This window comes from Balaenoptera ricei, chromosome 2 (genome assembly GCF_028023285.1).
Source record: "Balaenoptera ricei isolate mBalRic1 chromosome 2, mBalRic1.hap2, whole genome shotgun sequence".
Lineage (NCBI taxonomy): Eukaryota > Metazoa > Chordata > Mammalia > Artiodactyla > Balaenopteridae > Balaenoptera > Balaenoptera ricei.
Genome location: NC_082640.1, coordinates 96,178,896 through 96,195,065, shown reverse-complemented (window position 1 = coordinate 96,195,065; position 16,170 = coordinate 96,178,896). Strand labels below are relative to the sequence as shown.

Here is a 16,170-nt window from a genome sequence, read left to right as displayed (position 1 = left end):
GTCTTGAGGGCCAGAAGCCCAGGTAAGCAATAAAGATCTTGGTCTGGTTGGCATTTTGTTGACACTCTAATATGCTAGGATATAAGCTGCCTACAAGCAACCAAAAAAAAATTTCAATTCATCTGAAAGAGAGTACTTGTTGTTTGTGAGCAAGGAAAGTATGACAACCATCTGCGTTACACGAGGCGGCTGTGCAGCATGTCATACCAACAGTCCTACTCGCTTTGAAAATCCCTTACACTCAGGCATTTTTTTGAACTGAGAGAGGTTTCATCTCTGCCTACAGACCTGAGCGCAGAACAGTCAATCAGCTTGAGGATCATCCCTGCGGCAAAATCCACACTGAGAGCATTTGGAGGGCTCTGACCTCTCCTAGGAATAACTTTACACCCACGTCTTGGGAGACACGAATGGCTCTTTCTGCGGCTGGGCACAGCCAGAGAAGTCATCGTACGTGATCATGAGCTTTTGTAGCAACAGCGATTTACACTGTCTGTTCTCACAAGTGTTATCTCATTTGATCCTCACGGTGAAACTGTGACAGAACCTGAACGGGTGTATGATACCCCTTTGCCAGATGGGAAACTGATCCTCAGGGGTTCAGTGCTCTGCTCAAGGGCCACAGGACTGGTTCACGGAGAACCCAGATCTTTTGATGCTTAAAGCTATGCTATTCCAAGTCATCTCCCTGACCTGGAGAAGGTGACCATCTAGGGGAGTCTCCAAGCCCTACATCTATAAAAAACACAAGCTAATGCACAGTGATGTTGGACACCAATGTAAGAGACTCAGGTGTGCAATCTCCCCACAGTACCTGGGTCAGGTAAGAGAAGATTCCCCGTGATGCTTACCTCCTTGCAGTGCCCTATGTTCCATGATGGGTAGAGTCCAGGGAGACATGTAAAATGAAAATGAATTCAGGGAACTGAAAACTTCTGGATTGAAGATATTGCATTGTATCTCTCCTCCACTCACCTACCCAAATAGTCATTTTACATATATATATATATAAATATTTTTCTCTTTTTAATATATATATTTTTTCATTATAGCATGAAGAGAAAGAGTGGGAAAGCCAGGCATCCTCTATAGGTGGCAGATGTTTTTATATTCTATAATAACTTATAGGAACTTGAGGATTGATTGCTGTAACCATCACCTAAAACAGTAAGTTCCCCACGGTGTTGGTCACCCTTTGTGTTCTGGAGAAATAAACACTGCATTGTACAAAGGTGAATTCTCCATGAAAAAATATTCTCACGGTGCTCTTTGCAGAAACTCCTTGGGGGCCTTATATCTTACATTCAATTTTGATATTGTTGAGATTCAAAAGCTGCAACCAATAGCTTCAAGCTAAGTCCTTTGTGGAGAAGAGCAAGTGTTGGCTCTGTGACTCAGTCTCCTAAGAAACTTTTAAGAGAGTTTTATCACTGTGTAGGTATAATCCTAGGAAATCAAGAATGTTATTTTCTGTTGTTCTTGGAGAAGGCCTCTAACCTGGTGGACTGGCCCCCATAATGAAAATGAGATTTGGAATATTAGCCCTATTCACATTACGTTGCCCTTGAAATAGCAATTGACCACTCTCTCCTGATGGATCCAGTGAAATCCTAAGTTGTGTCAAAGCATTAATATGTCCAGAAGAGAAGAAGCCTTAGCAGTGCTGCTTACAGGAAGAACAATTGAATAACTGATCCCAACAGCCATTTAACTAGAGACCTGTGGTTAAAAAGGCAATCTTTCTCTTACTCCCTGGAAGGTCCTCATGCTTCTGGACACTGTCGTCTATGCCGCTGAGATGCTGGGATTGCTTATTAACACAGAATGACCTAGTCTATCCTGACCCATATGGCAACCATGAAGGGGGAGAAGGAACAGACCATAGCGTCTAGGAGCATGGGCTCTGGGAGTCAGGCAGGCGGGGTCTGAAATTCAGCTTTGCATGTGTACTAGCTGTGACACCTTGGGCAGATGACTTACATCTCAAGGACTCAGTTTCCTCATCTGCAAAACAGGAACAATAACTTATCTGTTTCATAAGTTTATTATGAGGCTCAAATAAAGTAATGCAGGTGGGGTGCTGAGCACAGTGATGGAAGGGCTCAGAAAAAGTCAGTGACTATCCTGGGATGTTGTTGTTCCTCCCCCTCCTCTTCAGTTCCATCCACCTGCCTCCTAGTTTGGGGAGCTGATGAATAAGCCTCAGCTACTGTGAAGGGACCTCAATCAAGAGCACTCTTTATAGGAGTGTGATAAACACCGGGATGCAAGGTGCTATGGGAGTATGTAGGAGGGGCTCCAACCCAGCCTCAGGGAGTCAGGGAAGATGTTTCAGAAGAAGGGACGCTGGTGTGAGTCATGATGGGCAACTAAGGAGAGGACGGGGGAGGGTGAGAGACAGTGGGCACAGCATGTGCAAGAGGTAAAGGGCAAGAATAAGTGGTGCTCCAAAAGCCCTCAATATTCAATATGACTGAAGTCCAGAGATATGGCTGGAGGTCTAGGCAGGGGCTACAGTATATTAGTTACCTAGGTCACTGTCTGCCCACATAATTCAATGGGCTCTTGGTGGCCAGCATCTGGGTCCCATTTACCTTGCATCCTTAGAGTCCCGCACAGTGCATGGCACACAGTAGGCTCTCAATAAATGGTCACAGAATGTCTGATGATTATAACCAAATTTCAGGCCACCTAAGATTAAGTGTGATGCCAATTTCTCCTCATTCTTCCGTAAGTTTCCAAACAACACTTCCACCCAGCCCACTTCACAGACCCAAATAAATACAAGCTAAAAATATAGCCCAGGTCATGAATCATAAATGAGGTGGAAAAGCAGTGACTCACCGAAGTTAATCTGCTTCCCAGGAGAGTGCTGCTGGATGTCCTTTGCTCCAAAGGTGAGGCAAAATGCCAGCACCATCACTGCGCAGACACAGCTAATGTAATCCCCAGGCCTGCCATTGGGTGCTCATCTGGTATTCTAAGGCTCCCATTCAGAGGTGCCAAGGGGCAACAGCTCTGTGCATCCCATACAGGGCAGCAGAGGGATGGGCCCTGGCACAGAGGCGGACAGGGTACTCTGGGTGTGTGCTCAAGAAATGGTGTAGGGCCCTGTCTACTGTATCAATGGTCCAACATGTCCACCATCTTGTTGGCTATGGCCTTAATTTGGTTATTGCCATAGCCAAGGCAACACCTTCGCAGAATGGCTTAGTGGATGACTTACCAATATATTTGTATCCTTGTCTAATTAAGAACTTAATATAATCTAACAATGATGGCGTGCGTATGGTCTCTCCTGTAAACCTATAAATCCCCTTAAAATGCTACAGCTTTGGGCTTCCTTGGTGGCGCAGTGGTTGAGAATCTGCCTGCCAATGCAGGGGACACGGGTTCGAGCCCTGGTCTGGGAAGATCCCACATGCCGCGTAGCAACTAGGCCGTGAGGCACAACTACTGAGCCTGCGCGTCTGGAGCCTGTGCTCTGCAACAAGAGAGGCCGCGATAGTGAGAGGCCTGCGCACCGCGATGAAGAGTGGCCCCCGCTTGCCACAACTAGAGAAAGCCCTCGCACAGAAACGAAGACCCAACACAGCCATAAATAAATAAATAAATAAAAACATCTGATTGTCTTTAAAAAAAAAAAAAAAAAAAGCTACAGCTTTGAGCTTTTCTGTCCTTATTTCTCAGTTCTGAGCATTTCAAAAAAATTAAAGTATACCCCACACCCCCAAATCCCACAAATCTGACTCAGTCTTGAGTACTCAGGACATAGAGTTTTTGTAAAATTAAACACTTATTGAAGGAACACTACACACTCACAAATGAGAGCATCTGCAAGTACTACCACAAGGTACACAAACTTTAACAGCCCCATCAAACTTTCTCTTCTTGTCACTTTTCTCCACCGAGCAGTGTCTGCACCCATCCCAGGAGACACTCAAAGACCCCTAAACTTTTGCTCCTGCCCCTGCCTGTCAAATTGAATCTTACCCTCGATAAATAATCTGAAATCTCGGATAGCAGTACATCTAACTAAACTACTATGAAAAACTGGGTACCATTTAATTAAGTGTTACTGGAAAAGGCCAATTGAAAAAGGCCAACATTTTTGTCATCAGTTGTCGTGTTTAGTCAAACATGATGTCCACAGTAGAAGCATCCATGTGACAGTGGTTTCCAGCTCTCTAGGACTGTAACGATGCCCAGTGTGTGGTCATGTCTGGAGGCCATGGTGGCCAAAGAACCTCATTCACGCCCCCTTCCTTCCCAGTCACGGCACTGAAGTCTTATATGAATGGTCAGTTGTTCAGTTATGCTGAAACCACAAATCACATTTGTCAGTCTCCCACTTGGTGATAAACTGTTGAATGATGCCGTACTAGTTTTCAGCTTTTATGATTTCTCTGAAAAAGAAGCAGCCAACAATGTGCCTTTGCAGAACGGCAGCCCAAATGTTAATAATCTCTCATTACACTTCTTTGTACATGAAACACAAGAGTTTTCTGTAGCTCAAGTCAGTGAATTCTGACTCCAGATAATATGACTAAAAGGATACTAGGGCTTGAAAGGAACTTAGAGATTATCCATTTCAACCTCTCTACTTTTCATGGCTAAAAGAATTAAGTGGTTTATCTGATGTCACTCAGCATTTAAAGCACAGGCAGAGGAAAGTCCACTGAAGACACAAAACGAAAGTCAGGGGCTTCCCTGGTGGCGCAGTGGTTGAGAGTCTGCCTGCCAATGCAGGGGACACGGGTTCGAGCTCTGGTCTGGGAGGATCCCACATGCTGCGGAGCAGCTAGGCCTGTGAGCCACAACTACTGAGCCTGCGCGTCTGGAGCCTGTGCTCCGCAACAAGAGAGGCCGCGATAGTGAGAGGCCCGCGCACCGCGATGAAGAGTGGCCCCCACTTGCCGCAACTGGAGAAAGCCCTCGCACAGAAACAAAGACCCAACACAGCTATAAATATAAAAATAAATAAATAAATAAATAAATTTTTAAAAAAATAAAAAAGAAAGTCAGAAATGTACAAGGAGAACCAGAAGAGTATGATACAGTGGACATCGAGGGCACAGAGAGTTTTACAGAGGAAGAGATTGTTAACTGAATTCAGGGCGGCTGAGAAGACCAATAGGCTAGAGGCTGGAAAATGTCCACTGGAATTTGGCAACTATCGGTTTTAGCTGTTGGTTTTAGTGGACCACTATCAGTAAAGCAGAGGAGTAGAAGTCAGAGAGCAGGACATTTAGAGGGTGATCTAGAGGTGAGGAAGTAAACCCACGAGCAGAGTGCTTTTGATGTTATTTTTGCTTTGAGAACTTTATATTTTAACAAAAGAGTAAAGATAAGCTAAGGGAGGAGGTTACTTTAAGGATGGAACAGACTTGAGCATTCTCATGCTCATATGACAGAAAGGTTGACAGTAACAGAAGAAGGTGAGATCATGGTCCCCGGGAGGCAGAAGTGTAGACTACCCAGGAAATATGTAAGGTCTGATTCAAATAACTTCTTTAAATGAGTCAAAGTCTCCCAAGTACCCAAATTAAACAGCTTTCAAAGTTGGAAGAAACATTCGCCCTTTTCAAATGTCTGGATATTATTTGGAGATTCTTAAATATTCTTTTAAATAGTCAAGACCAAGCCTAAATTCGTCTAAGTGGAAACGCCATTAATGGTGGACAGCAGCCAGATCCTACCACTTCAGCAACCACAGGGTTGCTTCGGAATTAAATCACAGGAGCATTGTGATTGGATCGAGTCAATGTTTGAAAAAAAAACCAAAATAAAACAAAACCCTAGACTCATAAAACTTTTGCATTGGAAAAGACTATTTTTCCCCAACCCCTTATTTAAGTGACTTGAACAAGGTCACAAAACTCTAAACAAGTACATACATTTGCTGATCTGTTCACGATCATAGACATCAAGTTCCCAATGAATTCTAACATAAATCTGTGAATCAAACTCAAATAATGCCTTTAGACTTCTTAAAGTGACACCTTCAGAAAGCAACTCAAATAGACTCTCAGATTCAGTTTGCTTATTTTATAGCTTGTACTTAAAAAAAAAAAACCCAGAATTTTTAGCTGAGGAGAAAGAAAAGAGAGCAGGAAGATCTATACTTTCCTTTAAAGTCCATTAGCATGAGGTGGCTCATTAGTACCATCGGTTATTAAATTAAGTAATGACTTTCTACAAGAATATATAGTTCATTGTAACTAATCAAAAAAAAGGGAACAGGGCTTCCCTGGTGGCGCAGTGATTGAGAATCTGCCTGCTAATGCAGGGGACACGGGTTCGAGCCCTGGTCTGGGAAGATCCCACGTGCCGCGGAGAAACTAGGCCCGTGAGCCACAACTACTGAGCCTGTGCGTCTGGAGCCTGTGCTCCGCAACGAGAGAGGCCGCGATAGTGAGAGGCCCACGCACCGCGATGAAGAGTGGCCCCCGCTTGCCGCAACTAGAGGAAGCCCTCCCACAGAAGCAAAGACCCAACACAGCCAAAAATAAATAAATAAATAAATAAATAAATAAATAATTAATTTTAAAAAAAAAGGAACAGAAGGTAAGAGGGAGGGAGAGGTCAATCAATAATAGCTAATAATGTGAGTTTAGTTCAGGTTTGAGATTCTCATGGAAATCACAAAGCTTCTTTCCTTCCCCAGCAGCTAACTATACTCCAAACCTCCAACCATTGTCCTGGACACCTCATGAAACAGCACCCACTGAGGACACAAATAGAAACCAAGAAGAGTAGGTAACACCACACAGATGGCTCTAGACCAGCCATTACCAAAACACCTGAAAAGGATCTCTGTTCATGCCATCGTTTCCTTTAACATCCTTCTGAAATCCCATATCCTCCAGAAAGTCCTCTGGTCCTCCCACTGAAGAACTGAGATAGACAATTCAACCATTACCAAAAACCATCCTTCTCAACAATCTACACCTACACACTTTGAAGTGATCCAGGGACGGGCAGCTGTAAAGTTCTGCACAGCTCTGTGTGTAGCACTATGTGATGACCTGCCTTTGTCTTGTCCATCCTAAACCATGAGTTCCTAGGAGGCCAGGGCACAGACTCTGGGTTACCTGCTTATATCTTCCTCCCCCGTTTTTTTTCCTTTCTTTCTTTCTTCCATACTAACAGGACCCTCAATGTATCTAGCTTAAAAACTACCATTTCCCAGCTTCCCTTGAAGCCAGGAGGCCAATGAGATGTAAGAGAATGTCATTGGGTAGGACTTCAAGAAAACTACTTAAAAGGGGCCAACTCAGCCAGGGGGCGCACCGGTTTTGTCCTTACCCTTCCTTCTTCCTGCTTCCTGGAAAACGGACATGATGGGGGCTGCTCCCACGGCCATATTGCAATGAGTGAGTCTGAGGATGGAAGCCGTGTGTTAAAGATGGACAAACAGGGACTTCCCTGGTGGCACAGTGGTTGAGAATCTGCCTGCCAACGCAGGGGACACGGGTTTGAGCCCTGGTCCGGGAAGATCCCACATGCCATGGAGCAACTAAGCCCGTGCGCCACAACTACTGAGCCTGTGCTCTAGAGCCCGCGAGCCACAAGTACTGAAGCCCGCGTGCCTAGAGCCCGTGCTCCACAACAAGAGAAGCTACCACGATGAGTAGGCCCCGCTCGCCACAACTAGGGAAAGCCCATTGCGCAGCAACGAAGACCCAACGCAGCCAAAAATAAATAAATTAATTAATTAAAAAAAAAAAAAGATGGACAAACAAAGATGGAAGGAGCCTGGGTTACTAATGACTATAGAACCACTATGTAGCCCTGGTCTACCTACTTATGGATTTTTTTCACATGAGCAAAAAAGTAAATCTCTGTTTTGTTTAAACTCCAGTTATTTGAGCCTTTGTGATAAGTTAATCCAAAGTGATACAGAGGCCTTTTAACCTGTGCTTTGCAGATGGCAGCTGACGACTCAGGGCTCCTCTGTGGCTCCCTTCCTACCGAATGAGAGCTCTGTGAAAAGGTCCAGGACTAGAATCAGTTCAGTTGTTCCTACATAGATTTTCCTACATACGAGCAAAGGTAACATTTTAATCCCTATCACCCAAAAGCAGAGCCTTTACAGTAACACCTTAAATGGAAGTCTCATCCTTGACAACTTTAAATGTCCTGAACGTGGCTGAGAATACAGAAGTAAATGCCCAAAGCGATTTTTTAAAGTTAACACTTTAAAACTTATGCTTTACATACACTTTAAAGCTTATGCTTGTGTTTTTCTCTTAGGAAAGCACCTCAGTCCTTCACTCAGAACCTATTTACTCTTTTTTTTGAATATGTGGAAATTTATTTATTCAACTTTTTATTTAGCCAATATTAATTGAGCTCCTATTTCACAGCAGAAAATAAAAAAGCTAAAATTGAGCATAATTATACCAACCAGAAATGGTCATTATTGACATGTTGGTATACTTTAATTCTATTCCTTTGGGCAATGTATATATAAAAAATATACTTTAATGTCATTTTTAAAGTAACTTTCTATCCTGAGTTTTCCAGTTAGCATTATCTCATAAATTCAATTATATAATAATTTCATAATTATACCATAATTTCAGTTTAGCATTATAATATAACCTTTGTCTCAAATTATCAAAAAAAACTTCAAAAATATGATTTTTAATGACTTCACAGTAGCTATATTTGTCAGCTATTGTCTCATTAATGTTGTTAACAAGCCACTCCAAAACGTAGTGGCTTACAACAAACAACATTTAAATCTTATAATTACAAATCTGTGGATAGGTTGGGGTGGCTGTCCTCCAAGCTGGGAAATGGCTGGACAGAGCTGCAGGTTTTGAAATTAGATTTGAATCTGCTCCATGGTCCCTACATTCTCAGAGCCCATTTACTCTTGATTTAGATACAGACATAAAAGGTGGCCCTCTTGGGAGCTCAGAAACCCACATTGAAGTTTTGGGTTCCCCTGGAGGCAGGCTCACTATCAAAAGCAAAGAGTGATAGGTGATTGAGTAAAGAAATCTGAAAAATTGTAAAAAATAGACATATAAACTTAAAAAGCTCAGCCATCTGGGGACTTGGAGTTCAGGACAACTAACCCACCACACTCATTAGCTTCTGAGGCCCTGGGTCCCAGCATAGCACCACGATTATTAGAATGAAGACTCCATTTCCACCAGAAGAATAGTGAGGTTACATTCCAATCTGTGTCCACTCACTGATATAGACCCAAGAAAGTTGAAAACACATGTCTACACAAAAATTTATACATGGGCTTCCCTGGTGGCGCAGTGGTTGAGAGTCTGCCTGCCAATGCAGGGGACACGAGTTCGATCCCTGGTCCGGGAAGATCCCACATGCTGTGGAGCAGCTGGGCCCGTGAGCCACAATTGCTGAGCCTGCGCGTCTGGAGCCTGTGCTCCACAACAAGAGAGGCCGCGACAGTGAGAGGCCCGCGCATCGCGATGAAGAGTGGCCCCCGCTTGCCGCAACTAGAGAAAGCCCTCACACAGAAACGAAGACCCAACACAGCCATAAATAAATAATTAATTAATTTAAAAAAATTTATACATGAATGCTCATCGCAGCATTAGTCATAAAAACCAAAAAGTGGAAAGAGCCCAAATGTCTGTCAACTAATGAATGGATCAACAAAATGTGGTATATCCATACAATGGAATATATTCAGGCATAAAAAAGGAATGAAGTACTGATACAAGCTACAACATGGATGAACCTTGAAGATATTATGCTAAGTGAAAGAAGCCAGACACAAAGGGACACATGTTATATGGTGCCATTTATATGAAATTTCCAGAACAGGCAAATTACATAGAGACAGAAAGTAGACCAGCAGCTACCAGCTGCTGGAAGATGTGATGGGGAGTGACTCCTAATGGGTACGTAGATTCTTTCTGGAGTGATAAAAATGTTCTAAAGCCAGATAGTGGTTATGGTTGCATAGTTCTGAGAATATACGAAAAAGCATTGAATTGTACACTTAAAGAGTAAATTTTATGGTATGTGAATTACATCTCAATAAAACTGTTATAAAAAAAAATAAAACTTAGATCTAGAGAAAAAAGTCTGGCATCTCCCTCTCAAGAATTTTTTTCAATCAGCTATCAAGCATCTCTGAAGAGAAAAAAGCATATAATCTTCATTAGACAGAGGTCTCCATATAAAATATTTTAAGTTCTAGAAGACTGACTTCTAAAGGGAGAAACTTCAGTTATCTGAAAAGTTCAATGATTTCCTGGTGATGCCAACTAAATGAGCCTTGACTTATCAGGATTCCTACCAGTGGTGCTGACAGCATCTGTGGGCACCCCATTCAGAAAAACAGCCCCACTCTTAGCTCACTTAGACAGTTGGGTGATGACTCACAGAGTTTCTGCCCTCTCATTTTTCAGGGTTGCTCAGTGTGCGTAGGAAGCATTAGCTCACTAGCAGGTGAGCCACCTCAAAACCTTTCTGGAAGTCAGCAGGGTATAAATCAGAAATAAATATATCACCCGTGAGTATGCACATTACTCTTCCTGGAGGCCTCCAGGATCAATACTCACTCCTTGCCAGGACCCAGGGGCCTCCCACAGCAATGTTCACGTCCCACCTCATCCTTCCGCTTCCTTCTCCTCTCCCTTTCCTCTCCTCCTCCTCTTCCTCCTTCTCTTCATAGCTGATAGCCTAGTTAGCAAATCCGATTCTTACGTTTTCTGAAGGGAGATTTGCAAATTCACCACACACCCCAGGCCAGAATCTCTTTCGCTTGTGTCATGCTGGGGTTTGCTGCATGGCCCTCTCCCCTCTTTTTTGCCCTCTCTCTGTGCAGTACATTCTGAATATTCCCTCCACAAAGCATTCCTATCACTGGGCCAGGCACAGTGATGTGGCGCTTGAAGTCTTAGCCTTTTATTTTCACAGAACTTTGCAACCTATTACTGTTTGTCAGAAAAGATAAAGAATTTAAGATCTGCTGTTGAAGAAGGGTTTCTTTGTTTTTGAGTGAACAGCTTAGAGCTACTCCAGATGGGTTGACATATTTTTTAAACTCATCTCTGTATGTGAAGGGATTGAGAAGAGATACTTGAAATAACTCAGACAGGTCCGGAGCGTCCAGCATTATGCAGCCAGGCGTGTGTAAGCTCGCATGAACTGTCTACCCGTGATGTGCATCATGGGGAGTTGGAGATAGGGGTGGATGTACAGTTAGAGCTACTCTGAAAGTTTTAAGCATTTATTTCAAACTTTCAGTACTTCCAAGACATTTTATTTTCAAATCAAAAACTTTTTCCAAGTATCTCTTCATTTAGCCTGAATAGCATCTTTAACACCCTTTCAGAAGACCAAAAGAAAACCAGCATAAAAATACTTGAGCCTCTGGTCCAGGGTTCTCCTCCATCTCACCCCACAGGTTCTGTTCCTGGCTGAAGTGCCAGGCCTCGCGGCAGTCCCCAGCAAAGCCACTCGGGTCAGTGGCCAGGAGGGAGAGGATCCTGCCTGCCCAGGGATATCGCCCCCAAGTCCACACCTTCTCTCATCAGTTCAAAAGTAGTCACATAGGACCAGTTTTGACTTCTAGAAGCTAAGTTGGAGCTGATGAAAGAGAAGCCAAGAGCCTAAAATGAGATCATCCTTTCTAGCCCTAAATAAGTTAGTCTGTATACTAGAATGAACCAATTGCCAGCCAAAAAAGGCACACCTGAGGGCTTCCCTGGTGGCGCAGTGGTTGAGAGTCTGCCTGCCAATACAGGGGACACGGGTTCGAGCCCTGGTCTGGGAGGATCCCACATGCCGCGGAGCGACTGGGCCCGTGGGCCACAATTACTGAGCCTGCGCGTCTGGAGCCTGTGCTCCGCAACAGGAGAGGCCGCGATAGTGAGAGGCCCGCGCACCGCGATGAAGAGTGGCCCCCGCTTGCCGCAACTAGAGAGAGCCCTCGCACAGAAACGAAGACCCAACACAGGCAAAAATAAATAAATTAATAAAAATTTAAAAAAAAAAAGCACACCTGAATTTATTTAATTCTGGTGTTATTCTCTAATAGAAATACATCAGACAAAAACCACAGGTTTTGCTTTCCAAAACAACACACACGCTCACATCGACAGACATGCTCCCACACACCGGGGTGAGTTGTTGCAAGGTGGCTAATCTTAGTTAAGTCTCTCTCACTTTCCTTGGGGAAATGGTCTGTCTTGATGGATCTCAGCATCCCCAGCTACAGAACAAGTGGAAGAGCATGTCCCTATGCTGAGGACCAGGATCCCCTTGGGTCTCCCAAGGGAACACCTCCCGGGGAACCGGGCTTGGGCAAGCAGCTATGCAGGTGAGGAGAGCAGCTGAGGGGCAGAAGACAGCAAGCCGAACAGACCAGGAAAGGAGAGGTCTCCCTCTCAGGGCCAGGAATTGTCTCTCAATAGAGGAGTGACCAGAAGCATGGCCCCTCCTCTGGGACACTACATTGCCACTGAGGATGAGCACGTACTGACACAGGAGGGTGCCCCGATCTACCAGTCAGAGACAACAAAAAAAGCATGACGCAGAACAGGGTGCCCGGTATAATCTTCATCTGTGTCAACAAGTATGTGTGGACACAGTATGTCTGTGTGTATACATAAATATGCAATGCTTAGGGGAAAAGTCTGAGAGAATACAAAACAAACTTAAGAGTGGCAATTACCCTACAGAAGGGGTGTTCACCTTTAACCTTCTGCATTGAATTTTTCCCAAAATGAGTATGCTTTACCTTTGACATTGCACAAAATACAATAAAGAACAAAATTAGATTAAACAAAAAGAACTCAGAAAAGTTAGTCCTCATAGCTCTTTTTTCCTTATTATAGTCCTGACTTTTCCATCTTTAAAAAATACAGATGAGAGAACAACCTCATTTACCACAATCCGGGAAGCCTTTGCATCCCTACGAGCACCAGGCAAAGAAGAGTTAAAATATATCCATTTTGCTGAGTATGACAAATAGCTATGTAAAGCCAAATTGGGTTTTGGTAGAGCATATTTCTAATACTTAATGTTGTTGCACCTGAGAAAGATAACGTATTTTTTTCCAAGTGACAAACAAAAGCTACTGAGAATAAATTACATCTGCCCTTGTAACAAACCTATTCTATTTGTTTAATGTTTACAAAATTACATGGAGATGCAAAGGGCACCCTATAAGATGCAGAATGTTATTAAGAGAAAAAAAAAAGAGGGCCTTTTTAGTCTCAGGCTGGTAAAAATGTTGATAACAGTGAGGGGAACTCAAACCCCAAGTGTTTTCTCGTTTTCTTTATAAAGGGAAAGGCTTAGGGCCATAGATGAGTTTCTAAATTTAAACTTCCATCCCCAGAGATACCCTTACAGTTGCTGATTCAGTTTCATCTCTTAAAAACAGGGTCTTGAATGGGATTCTGCATGAGTAGTCAGGATATCTGCTGTATTCCTAGCTGTGGTTTTTATTTCCTAGTTTGCCTTCGGACACTCTCTATACATCTTTTTCCCTGAACGGAAACCGTTTGGAGACTAAGTACAACAGAATTCATTAAATGCTGTTTGCTCTTCAAGGGCAAGATGTTGTTGTCAAGTTTAGTAGGAAAAAAAGTAGAATGGACAACATGCTCACTGATTACACAACCATGCAACAAAGCGTTTCTATGTGATGACAAAAATTGGAAATGCAATGTGAGACATATCAACAAACCAAGTTGCTGTACTGTTAACACACAATACTACAATAAAACTCTGCTAACTGGTTGCCACTTAACTAACTTGCTGCAGCCAGCAGGTGGAATGTCCACATCTTCTGCTGCCACCATTTGAATTGTGGACTGACCAAGAACCCCGTTGTATTTGTGCCATACCTGCATATGGAAGTTGTAATTGCTACTGAAATCACATCATCTAAGTAGATATTAAACAAAATGATAAAATATGATTTTTAAAGGTTATAATTTATCTGAAAATTAAGTCAAAAGCTTTAGAAAGACTTTATGAAGACAAGATGCTTTTAAAAATAACGTTGGGCTTCCCCGGTGGCACAGTAGTTAAGAATCCACCTGCCAATGCAGGCGACGTGGGTTTGAGCCCTGTTCCGGGAAGATCCCACATGCCGCGGAGCAACTAAGCCCATGTGCTACAACTACTGAAGCCTGCGCGCCTAGAGCCCGTGCTCCACAACAAGAGAAGCCACCGCAATGAGAAGCCCGCGCACCGCAACAAAGGGTAGCCCCTGCTCATCACAACTAGAGAAAGCCCGCACGCAGCAACAAAGACCCAACACAGCCAAAATAAAAATAAATAAAATAAATTAATTTTAAAAAGATAATAATAATGTTAAATTAGATGTGGATAAGACAACTCTAAAAGATTTTTTAAATAAAACTGATTTTGCACTCAGATTGATCTGAAGATATCTCTGAGAACTCACCTCACTTTAAAAAAACTGAAACGAGGAATGTAGGTGAGGAACTATATAAATTCTATGAGTAGAATTTATGCAAGAACAATGAAAAGGGATATTAATCATTGTATGTATAAAACTGAGAGAAAAGGCCTTGACTCTACAACACAAAAGCACATTTATATAATTTTTTTTAACATCTTTATTGGAGTATAATTGCTTTACAATGGTGTGCTCATTTCTGCTTTATAACAAAGTGAATCAGTTATACATATACATATGTTCCCGTACCTCTTCCTTCTTGCGTCTCCCTCCCTCCCATCCTCCCTATCCCACCCCTCTAGGTGGTCACAAAGCACCAAGCTGATCTCCCTGTGCTAAGTGGCTGCTTCCCACTAGCTATCTATTTTACGTTTGGTAGTGTATATATGTCCATGCCACTCTCTCACTTTGTCACATCTTACCCTTCCCCCTCCCCATATCCTCAAGTCCATTCTCTAGTAGGTCTGTGTCTTTATTCCTGTCTTGCCACTAGGTTGTATATAATTTTAACTTGAGTCAAAAGTATACATGAAACATTTCATCAGAGAAGGGGCCTTCTACTATATAACATTAAGAAACCCTCCATTCTTTACCACTCTCAAAAATCACCTAAACTCTCTCTGCCTTACTGGGACAATTGTCAGATAAGGATGCCCAATTGCTTGGCTTGACTCACATAGCGCACACCAGGCTTGATGCTCTCCCCAACTCTGCCCACCTGCAGGACACCTCCCTCTCGTCTAGATAACTCTCAGCAACTTCAAGCTTCACGTGTCGGCAGCTGAACCTGTTACCTTCCCTCTCAACTCTGCTTCTCCTCCTGTCATCCTCCGTGTCTTTTACCGGCATGTCCTCCCATCCCACCCCAAGCCTTTTACCTCAAAACCTCAGGCAGGTTGGATTGGAATCTGCCCTCCTTCTCTGCCCTCTTCAAATTTTTCTTCCACAATGTCTCTACCAGTGTTTCTTTATTTCACTCCCTCTATCAAGACCCTAATATAGACACTTCTCACCTTGATTATTGCTGTAATAAACTTTGAAAGGGCTTCCCCACCTCCAGTCACTCCCTTCTCTAGCACAAATGAATCCTCCCTCATGCCTCTGCTTCAACCTCTAAACTCCTTAGCCTGATATTTAAGGCCTGCTCAAATAATAATAATCTGGCTCAAATCTCAGTTTACTATCTACTGGTTTTTCCCAAGCAGCCTCTACTCTAGCCAACCTGAAATCAGTACTCTTTCTTATATATAACCTATATTTCCTTATCTACATCCCCTCATCTGGAGTAACCTTTTTAAAAATAGTCCCTGTGGGGCTTCCCTGGTGGCACAGTGGTTGAGAGTCTGCCTGCCAATGCAGGGGACACAGGTTCGAGCCCTGGTCTGGGAAGATCCCACATGCCGCGAAGCAACTGGGTCCGTGAGCCACAACTGCTGAGCCTGCGCGTCTGGAGCCTGTGCTCCGCAACAAGAGAGGCCGCGACAGTGAGAGGCCCGCACACCGCGATGAAGAGTGGCCCCCGCTCGCCACAACTAGAGAAAGCCCTTGCACAGAAACGAAGACCCAACACAGCCAAAAATAAATAAATAAATAAATAAATTTTTAAAAACTGATGCTGAGGTACATCAGGATGTTTAAGCTTGCCTCAGAAATTCAGAAAATAAAAAATAGTCCCTGTGGTTAGACTTCTATCCAACCTTAGGGACCATCTCAAATGCCATCTCCCCTGGGAGCCT

At 43.3% G+C, this 16,170-nt stretch overlaps 1 protein-coding gene across 2 annotated transcripts in view; it reads right to left on the bottom strand.

Annotated features, from left to right (window-relative positions):
- SHC4 (SHC adaptor protein 4) overlaps positions 1-16,170 on the bottom strand; it is a 130,362-nt gene that overhangs the window by 100,154 nt on the left and 14,038 nt on the right. The gene's annotated exons all lie outside the window — the stretch shown is intronic.